The sequence below is a fragment of the Platichthys flesus genome, chromosome 12 (genome assembly GCF_949316205.1).
Source record: "Platichthys flesus chromosome 12, fPlaFle2.1, whole genome shotgun sequence".
Classification (NCBI taxonomy): domain Eukaryota; kingdom Metazoa; phylum Chordata; class Actinopteri; order Pleuronectiformes; family Pleuronectidae; genus Platichthys; species Platichthys flesus.
Window position 1 is genome coordinate 16,202,232 of NC_084956.1, and position 10,809 is coordinate 16,213,040.

Sequence of the window (10,809 nt, forward strand, 5' to 3'; positions counted from 1 at the left end):
GAGTGAGAGAAAAGGGAGGAGGGACTGTAAGAAATGCTGCTTTTAGCTGTTTTCACTGGAAAAGACCTCACTCTGTGTGTGTCCTTCATTGTGTGGTTGTGCCTCTGGCAAAGGCCACAAAAGCCTCCATTTATCTATCCTGAGCATCTAGCCTTATTGAGAAAATGCCCTGAAAGGCTGGCCAGTCATCACATGTGCCACAGCGACACAGCTTTTCCCTTGTTAACACTTTACTCCCGCACCCAGAGTGCACCCAGCACAATCTCCACGGGAGTGAGGGATTACTCCTGCCGACAAATGGGGAAAAGGAGGTAGTACATCTGTTCTATATATTTGCATTTCTTTGGTTGAGATCACAATACACCACTTGACTCGATGGAAAGCGAACATTCTCAGTCAGGCGTGAGAAACCCACCCCATCAATGAGGCCTTTTTTTCCACCCTTTGGTTCCTTTAACCAGGGTAACAGCACATCACAAGGAGCAGCTTGCACCAAACACAATCTGTCAACTCCGAGGCAGACGGGGCTGGTTTATTCATGATTCGCTCTCATCAGTTTCTATTTACTCAGGGTTCTTGGTGGCGGAAAGGCGACCAAGTGCAATTTTTAGGACATCGCAATGTGCGCTATTCAGCAATCTGCAGCTCTAATTGCAGAGTTAGAGGAATTTCCTCCATCTCTAGCACTGAGGCACAACAGCTGCAGCTGGCATGGCATGCAGTGGGTGTGTTTAAGGGAGGTGTGGTGGCTAAAAGGGTGTCAAAGACTAACCACCCACTGAGAGCCATCGGCACACGTTCAGCTACGTATAAAAACACACTTAAATGCACGCGCTGTTGCATGCACAGACGCTTCACATTAACAAGTGCAAAGTATGCTTTTCTCTCCATGTGCAGATTAATAGCATTAATGAGTTACCGAAGCATCAGGGGAACCCTCTAAATGTGCTGCCCTTTCTACTGCCAGTCAACAAATCTTCGATCTTACTGATTTAGAGGAGTCAGCTGCCATCAACAAAAAATACCTCACATCTCATTCCTCCAGTCAACTGGTCTTCATCATCTCCTGATAAATTTCTGTTCATACTGTACATGACACATAAAAGTGTTGTGAGGAAGAGGAGACATGAGAATAATCTCCTGCCTCCGCATCTTCTCTCCATTCTTGGACCCACCTCTCTACACCCCACTATCTCACCATCCCCCCTTCCTGAATACTAAATGAGAAAAAGCGTCCATGGAGATGAATGCGGATGAATTCATTCCTTCCACCAGGAGCCAAGTGCACTAATCTGACCTGACGTGAGGGCCCCCAGTGATCAAGTGACCTTTGACCTTCAGCACTGATCGAGGCCAACGATCTGATGAGATGCTCTTATGACTGGGGGTAGGGAGCGCACAACGGCTGGGACGAAGGTTTGGACGAAAGCTTAACATCCCGTACAGTTGTGTTACATATTGCAGCATTTCCTCCAGAGAGACACATGGAAGTCCTCTGGCATTAATATTTATGCAATTCAGAATGGCATGAAAAGAGCTGGAGATAGATTCTTTAATGTGCTGCCACCGCACTCAAGCTGAGTGCGCAGGAAGGTGTCTGTCCTTAATCAGAGAGCTGGCCAGACTTTACCACCGCATCCCAAATAAGCTCAGATTTCCTTATTCCTCACTTCCTTATCTCGTAACTGCAGCAGGCTCGGAAGAATGTCACGAAGACGGCAGCGTTCGGAGAGAACACCAGGCGCTGGCAGCTGAACAACATGCATAAGGGTCAGCAAACTGGCAGAATCTAACGGAAAGTCTTGCTTTCATCTCTGTAGACAGAAAAACGCAGTATTATAACCAGCAGGGTTTGAGGAGACGGACGACTCCCACAGGCTGTTGCTATAAATAAGACAACCTGCCTGGTTAATAAGAGACACAGGGGCCTTTGGCACTGTGAATACGACCTTGAAATAGCACCTCAAAACACAAAATGTTTCAATTCTCAATACGACTCCTCAGAAAGACATTAATAACATTCAATAGTAAATCAATAACAGCCGGTCTTCTAGAATGATTTCCCTGGAGCAAAATCCTATCAAGCTGAGGCTCCAGGTTTGCAGTGTGTCTTAACTTTTTTAACATGTTCCATGGCCCTTGGAAAGAAAATGTTAAAAACCCGTTTACATTACATACTGCGATCCTACAGCATTGTCACAATGATGATTCTGCAGCGTAGCGACAAAACCAATAAGGGGGACAGAGCAATTGTGTAGCAGCAATTGTGTAGCAGCAGTCCATGAAGACAACAAACAGAGCAGCAGTGCGGAGCAAGCAGGGTTTGTTTGAGCAGAGTCTGGTCTCCTCTGGGACCCGAGACTTAAACCGCCTTTCAGTGAAAATGAAACTAAATGACAGGAAACAATTAACTGACACTCGTTTCTCCCTCTGCCTTCCCAGAGAAGAATGTCAAATGTCACCACCTGAGAGAGCGGATCTTCGTGTGTGAGCCGATGAGAGCGACAGTGATTACATGCATCTAACTAACCAGATCATTGTTGGGCTAACCTTGTTTAGAGGATTTTAATGAGAAACGGTTTCCTTGAGGGGGGGGGGATAAATCTGGTAAGGAAGGTTTTTGCTAAGAAAAAAAACTTGAATTCTTGGCATGCGCACACTCTGCTGTTGGGGAGTTTTACATGAACGCCAAAGGACTTGGCCAGGAACATATCACTGGGGGGAAACAAACTTTCAGCCGTTTGTAAGTATATTAAAATAATCTTATTAGGTAGTTGGTCAATCAACACAAGCTTAGTTCTGACCTCTGACCTTTGGTGTTTGTGTAAACACAGATTATCTCGAGACAGTTGAGAACAGTATAATTATACAGCTGCTCCTGTGGTCAGATATACAGCACCTGGCCGTGTTTGCAGCAGTTGTGTGTTTTCATCGTGTTTTGGCCAGTGTCGATGCAGCTCAGCGCTGAACTGTATGTGGCCCTACAGTCCTGTTTACATTTCAGAGAGGTTCCACGGGCTTCCAGTAAACATAGCCCGGGGAAGGTATAAGCACTGAATGAACACAAAGGGCAACTGTTAGGCATTGTAAGAATTACTCAAACAGAGGCCTCTTGTTAATATCCCCACATAGTGTCTGGGACAGTGTTTGCTTGAATATGTTATGCAATCCCCTTTCCGTTTGCTCCCTCTTCTTTTTAAGGAAATAAACCCATATAAAGGAGAGCATTCAGTGTCAAATGTGTTGCCCCTCAGGCTCTGGATCCCACAGCGTCCCACCCCCTGTGGCTAAACTGCAACGTCCACAGCAGTAGAGAGGAGGAGGAGGGGAGCTTTAAACCCCCCCCCCCCCCCCCCCCCCCCCACACACACACACACACATATTGACAGACAGTGTGATTACAGAAGCAGGAAAAAAGAAAGAAAAAATCAGGCCACTGTCACTCCAGATCATTATCCTCCGTCAACAGCCTTTACAAATCGCATTAAAATGAAGGCCGTTCAAAATGATGTCGCAAAGAGGGAGGATAAAAAGGAAAAACAAGTGAGATGGAATATACTACTCTAGCGTGGAATTAGCTCTGCCTGGCTGAACCGGTGCTCCTCAAACGCATCCTACTGCTGCTGCCTGCTGCAGCCCCGTGTACTAGAAAAGGCCAGGCTGAGTGCGAGGCCGGCACAGTTCAGCTCCTGTCCGCTTTAGCCTTCCCCGCCACTCTGCGCAAAAGTGATTCCCACACACACCAGTAACTCCAGTATCTCCGGCTCGTTCAAAATAGCCACGGACTGCCATGTCTTTGCAAACAGCAAGTTACAAGAATAGGCCAAAGGCATCGTCGCATGCAGGCATTTTTGTGCTTCAGTAAGTGGATACAAAGGCTACATGGTGATGCCCTGGTTTAATGGTGTGCATAATTCAAAAGCACAGAATTAAATGAACTACATGAGTAAAAAATATTTCTGTTTCAAGGATACTGACAGCGGGATAGACATTATTTTGAGAGCTACAGAACAGTTACTGATCTATTTTTCTACATCAGGGGCCATAAATGAGCAACAATTTACACAGACAGTCTAATTATATGTCCAACATCCATGAACAATTTCTGATTCAGTATGGTGCACATTGAAGTAATCCTTTTTTACTGTTAGCTCTGTAGCTGTTAGCAAAGCTTCATATCATTGAATATATTTAAAAAATTTTTACTTGTCGGAGCACATTGTGGGCTAAAACAGTTAAATAAAAATGACCATATTTATTGTCAGTATCTTAAGACTACTGACAGGACAGGGGCCAATCAGATTTCACCAGTGCCCACTTGCCCATAGCCTGTTGTCGCCCCAGCAAGAAAAAAAGACCACAGGAAGAATGTATATATACATTAGATGTCTTTCAGCCAATGAGACAAAAAGACTTTGACTGCAATAGCTGTCAAACTAAAATTAGAACAATACAATGCATCACACTGAACATTAAACTGCAAATGGCCAACGTTTTGCTGTAATTCATGGATTCCTGCGGATAAACCACAAATATCCAGTAACCTCACCCCATTATCATCTGAATTATGGGCCAGTGGAAACACAAACAACAGTAACATCCTCCTCCAAATACGTTTCGTCAGTGATTTAAAAAAGAAACACAATGACAGACCACAGACCATGACAGGACTTTCTAATTTGTCACGTGTCAGCGAGCTGGCAAACATGAAAGGAAGCAACAACAAAACAGCCAGTTCTCACAATTGATAAAAGGCCTGTTTAGGGGAAATTTCCTTCCTGTCAAAAAGGCTGATACCAGGACAAACGTGTATGTTCCCAACTGAACGCTCACAAAGCCGTACATGACAACACGACAACAATACCAGGCTGCCACTAAATAACACAATAAACTTACCTCCCTTCCACTTCTATTCTTCACACCTTGAGAACTGTAACAACACATAATGCTTACAAAACCTGCCTTACATTTCCCAGTGTAAAATCTACAGATGCAACCCTGCTGCTCATGGGGGTTAAATTGACTTTTCCACAGAGCCTCCTGCTCAACAACAGTGTGGAAGCACTGCAGTGCACTGGTGAGGTTAAGTGAAGGATACTGGCTCCAGCAGCAATGCCTCAATGACTCAAACACACACACGCACACACACACACACAGAGAGAGACACACTAAAGCTGAGCACTTTATGGCACATCTGTCACAGCTCTGCTCCATTTGACTTGTTAATTACAATCAACCTCTATCAGAAACCAGTCAGCACACTTTTAACGCTTTAAAACAACCCATCCGATGGCTATTTGCCCCTTGCTTTAGCCTAGGTCGATTTGGCAGTCAAGGGCACAGATGCTTGCAGGAGGCGTCTCACGCTGTATTGGTCTAGATTTTAAGGCCACAGGTCCAATGTACCGCACCTAAGAGGACTCTGATACGGTTATTATTACATGTGTAGGTGTTAGGAAAAAAATAATCCTTTGAATAATACAAGATAACTAATCAACAAATTGTGAAATTTGAATAGCAGATGATTGGTTAAATGGGAATATTTACTGTGCATTTATGGGTTTATATCCATATTATTCTGAACTTGTAAACAGGCCTACTATCCTACATTTAATGCCACTTGCTGGCCGTATATAGTTAAATGGAATTCCATGAATGAATCAACAGACACAGAGTCGGCAGAGGCCATGATGGAATGCAATATGGACTCTGGCAGTATTGCTCACACCCTGTCTAGTCCAGTCCGCCTATTCAGACGGGCCCTTTCTTTTTCGCTACAGTAGGGAGGAGGTATGCACGCCAGCACTAAACCAAATCCTTCTTATCTCCAGTCAGAGGTTGGCTTACACCACAGAGGTCAGAAGTCCTGATTGTCTGGGCCTGCCGAGGGGAACGCAGACAGAGTTAACCCCACGGGTCAAGCCTGGTCCTGGTCGGGTTAATGACTGGCCAGCGCTCATTCTCTCCATTGTAACCCGCTGACAGACATGTAGACAAAACATGCAGGAAGAGTCAGCAACTTTCAATGGCCTTCTCCCCAACATTCCTGATATGGACACTAATGAGTCCTATAGGGAATAGGAGGTGCAGACATAATTCATCTTGGCAAGACACATTTTCCTACATGCTCCACTAGTGGCAATCCATAATGCATGAAAATGATGTTTTTCGGAGTGACATTAAATTATTGGCTTGGTGAAACAAATAGTGAATCTCCCTTTCTCACGGCTCTGACACTGGGTATTTGTGCTGCACAGTGCACTGGATTTGTTGTGAAAGGATTAGAAAGGCCTTCATAATATAGGTTGTGCGTTCGGTTTCCCCTCTTTTTTGATTTATGCTATGCTGATAACAAACTCAGATGACCAACATTTAACGATCACGTCTGCAGATCAGATCAAGAGGATTCATGGTTTTCTCTCAGATGGAAACATATCTTATATCTACATCTGTGTTGTCTTTCAGGGCTACATCTGTGAGCTGCCGCCGTACAGAAAGGATCATATGTAGCTCCATCTGTCAGTCATGTGTGTAGGATGGAGCTTCCAGTCCAGAAAATCACGTCAGGTTTTAAAAGGTCATCTACACACTGTTATGTCTGAGCTGATCTAAACTGGTCCTATGATGATGCTTTCCCAACCAGTGACACAAGAGTACAATCTAATGCATGGAAGTATTACAATATGTCATCTGCGGTGCAAAGAGGCACTTCAAACCCGCTTTAAAGTGGACTACGTGGAAAGCATTTATCATCCATTGCTCTGGCTGAAGTTATCAGACGCCTAATCTTTTCCCATTAGAAGTCAAGCAATGCACGAAGAGGCGGTGACGGCAGAGTCTGTCATCAGAGGACTCAAACCGTTAACCCCTCTGCCCCCACGCCTCACCTCCTCCCTTCTGAGGCCCGGCTGGGTTTCGGCAGAGGTTGACAGTGTCGTCACCTGTAATGGCACAATTGGCATTTTACTTCTGTCATTATACCATCGGCTCAGTCCCGCAGCTTCCCCTCCAGCCACGGCCCCGGCTTTTCACTCAAATGTGGCCAGTTCGACAGCAGGCAGCCAGATGAGTGGTATGAGGGTGGGAAATGAAAGAGAAGGACTGTTAAGAGACGTACGAGGCACAAGGGATTGGTTAATGTGGCTGATTTTGGTGAGATAACTGCATCCAGTAACAGCATCTTCTAAAAAGGATAATCCTGAAAATGTTATGTTTTTATGCTATTTATGTTATAATGACCAAAAATATTCCCCCATCTGTATCTAATCTAGTCTACTTATCTACGTGAAAAAGGTCATATTAACCAATGACGCATCTACCAGACACAAACAAACAAGCAAAGTAGCAAATGACGATGCCAATTCCCTCACGTCCTTAAGAAACACACCACAAACCATAACATCTCATTTGTGCGCATCACACAAAGAGAAACACGGAGCTGTGAAGGGCTGCAGGCCTCTTCCTGTGGTTCACAGAGATGCACACTGACCCAGTGATGCACGCTAGCATACGCCTGTGCCGGAGCAGTTAAACACGCCGTTTCGAAGGCATTACACTGATTACACACAAGAAGCGGTGCAATGTGAGCTTCAGACAGACATGATGAACGACCGAAGGAGGGCCCAACACGGTGACCCCTGAAGTAGTGAGAGTGGCCAGATCCTTTGGAAACCATGATTCAACATTCCTCGGAAAATCATATGAAGGGTTTACAGCTTCTTTTTTAAATTCCAGACTAATGAGAGGCATTGTTGGAACTGACGTAGCGAGATAGTTCGGGAGCTTTAATGCCATTGTGCATATTATTCATCAATCTGATGCTACTAATCAAAAGAGAAACATCGTTCTATGCCCAGTTCTCAGTAAATCACACACATCTCCACTAATGGAAACCTGTTGAAACTGGGACTTGACTGGTACAAAAACAACACATTGACCCAATGACGGCATCTGTACTTTCCCTGACAGCGATGAGTGGGCTTAAATCCCTCCACAAATCCAGACTGCAATCAAAACAAGGGCTGACAAAAAAGACGTAGAGAGAGTCTGGCTCTCACAACAGGAGCGGGCAGCATGTGATCCCCTGTCTGCTGGCTGGTTGGTTTTGAAGCAACAGGATTTGGATGGAGAGGCCTATTGTGACTCCTGGCCAGCCAGCCAGTCAGCCAGCCAGTCCAGACCAGGTTCCCTGATCCTCATCACATGCATGGGGTGTTGAATCAGCTGGAAAATGGTGCTTTGGCGTGCTTCCATGGTACAGTAAGGAGAAATGCATTACTTCTAACAAATCGCTTTTAACAGCGTTTTTTTCCCTTTCGCTGTTCTCCAGAGCGTGTCTGGTGGACTGGCTGGTCGGTGCACAGGAAGACTGTAATGATCCACCACTGCTAGGTAATCTCCCCAACCTAAACAAAGCCCCCAAACAGCTGTGTGTTATGGTAATATCTTGACAGGCAATTTCTGTGTCACAAACGCGACACAACGGCTGTAACTGGAGTGGGGCGTCTCCGAGCCCACAAGGCCAGGAGACATCCTTAACAGCTCTGCAATGGTAACAACTGGATATGGCCTGTGGGCATGTCACAGGAAGTCGTCTCTCTGCCAGACCTGACAGGTGCCTCATTGTTCAGCTGAGCACACATTGTGCACATAACTTTATTTTGAAAGACATATCTATCCGGCTCAATTACCCATTGTCTGGTTATTCATGCAGAAGGTGCTTTTTAGAAATAGACGAGAACACATTTCTTCTTCGGGGGCCCGGTGTGCACGCTATTGATGGCAGCATGCAACAGATCTCCATTCATAGTAAGAATGAAAGATTTTCCCTGGCATTGTCATTATTACGGCGGCTGAATAGGTCCCTCTCTTGGAGTGCACTGCTGGCAGCGGGGGAGATGGGGTACCTCGGCAGCCTCATTTATATCCACATTAGGGTAGATCTTGTCTTTAATCTAACTTTCATCCGTCTGGAAACTGCCTGCCCTCCTAAAACACAGAGTTTGCAAACAAGAAATTTAACAAGCAAGGAATCACGTGAAACCCTCTAAAATAAACGACAATACAGGTTAAGCATTGTGTGCAAAAGATAATGAGGAAAACCATCAATCCAGTTGAAAAATTGGTTTGCTAATATAATCATTTGCAGGATGACAGAGAAAATGAGCAGATTAATTGGGTTGTTTTTCGCTCTTGTGCACAATAACAGCAGATTCTTCACACATCACTACAGATGTCTTTATTCCCAGTCAGGAGAGTGGTCAGTTGAGAAATCGCCTCCTTGATTTGTAGTCCTATGACAGCTGGAGGGAAGCCAAACATTTTTGGCATTAAAGGAAAATATGTCGGGGCCATGAACATATTGGAGCCATCACAAAACACTCCAATCTACTCAGCACCACAGAAGAAAAAACAACTAATCTTTCCCAGACATAAAACGCTTGGGAAAAATAATGGTGTCTTATTGATTTTAACGCTCCAGGAGCAGGGAACTGTTTATGCTTGATCGGTTCAGACGGGATCTGTGAAGCCAAAAGGACAAAAATCCAGGGCACTGGAAGTTAAGCAATGGAAACTTTACATTTACAGACTACATGGAGTTGTTGTGTCTGCAGCTGCAGCCACCACCAGAGGACTGGGGCCTACTTGTTTCCCTTTATTGGTGTTTTTAGTTATTGTTGAGGACAAACTTCCTGCAGGAAGACAGCAAGGACAAACACTTCACTTGTTTACTCTTTCAGAGGAGTATGCGCTGCGATGTATGTCGCATGCAAGAGCAAAACTGTACATGCCGTGCAAACACACACGGATGGATATCAGTTATGGAGAGATCCAAACAACTGAGATGTCAGGGGAACTCAAGTCGTTTGGCTGGACACTGTGAAAAACTCCCACTGCTCCGAGAAATATAAAGTTCACCCGAATAAACACACAATGCACAGTGGAGCGTGTGATTTGCTCTGACCGTTGCTTTTTTTTTGGGGGGGGGGGGGAATAAGTAATAAAACGTCCCACACACACACACACTGAGGCTTGGCAGTGCAATTAAATATGCTTCCGTAAGACTAGCTCACCTACAGTGGGCATGAGAAGGCTTTACCACCCCATGACCAGCTGGACAATGGTGCCTTTAGCGCCCCCTGACGTCTGCACTGTTAAATTCATTCAAAATATATTAACAGTGCAAATCCAGACCACTAACAGACCCCCCCCCCCCCCCCCCAAAAAAATACACACACTCACTCACATCACCACTATCACTGTAAATATGACGTCACCATGCAGCTTCACTGACATTAAAACATTATACACTAGCAAAAACTAAATAGGTGTGCTGTAGCAAATCCTAGTTTCGGGAACGCCGAGGTGTAATTGGATGTTTTTTTGCACTGACTTCGGTCTCCGCGCTCCCTCGTGAGCAGGCGAGCAGCAGCACAGCTCTCACTTTGTGACAGGACGCATATACCGGCTATAGATAGAGGCTGAAACACTAGATATCCTCCACCTCCTTCATATCCCATCCTCTCGTGTGTCCGTGGAGTAACTTCACCCGCCGCGCTCACTGTTTACCAGCCGCGTCTCTCACTCTCACTGTGCGTGTCGCTCCTCACTTTACAGCTGCAGCCCTACTTTTCACTTTGTGCTGGGGCCCGGAGGACGCGGAGAAGGCGGACGGGGGGCTTACCGTGCCGTGCTGGGGGGTGTCCGGGGATCCGGCGGTAAGTTATCCGTGCGGTGGGGGAGTCGGCAGCGGTGCGTGTGTCCGGTACAGCCGCTGGTCTGTGTCTCATCCCGCTGCTCCTCGCTCAG

At 45.6% G+C, this 10,809-nt stretch overlaps 1 protein-coding gene across 5 annotated transcripts in view; it reads right to left on the reverse strand.

Moving 5' to 3' along the window:
• LOC133966245 (signal-induced proliferation-associated 1-like protein 2) overlaps window positions 1-10,806 on the reverse strand; it is a 78,512-nt gene extending 67,706 nt beyond the window's left edge. For all 5 annotated transcript variants that reach the window (XM_062401078.1, XM_062401076.1, XM_062401077.1 and 2 more), the window contains exon 1: window positions 10,685-10,806. The gene's annotated coding sequence lies outside the window, so the exon portion shown is untranslated. The remainder of the gene's footprint in view (window positions 1-10,684) is intronic.
• Window positions 10,807-10,809: the final 3 nt, after the last annotated feature.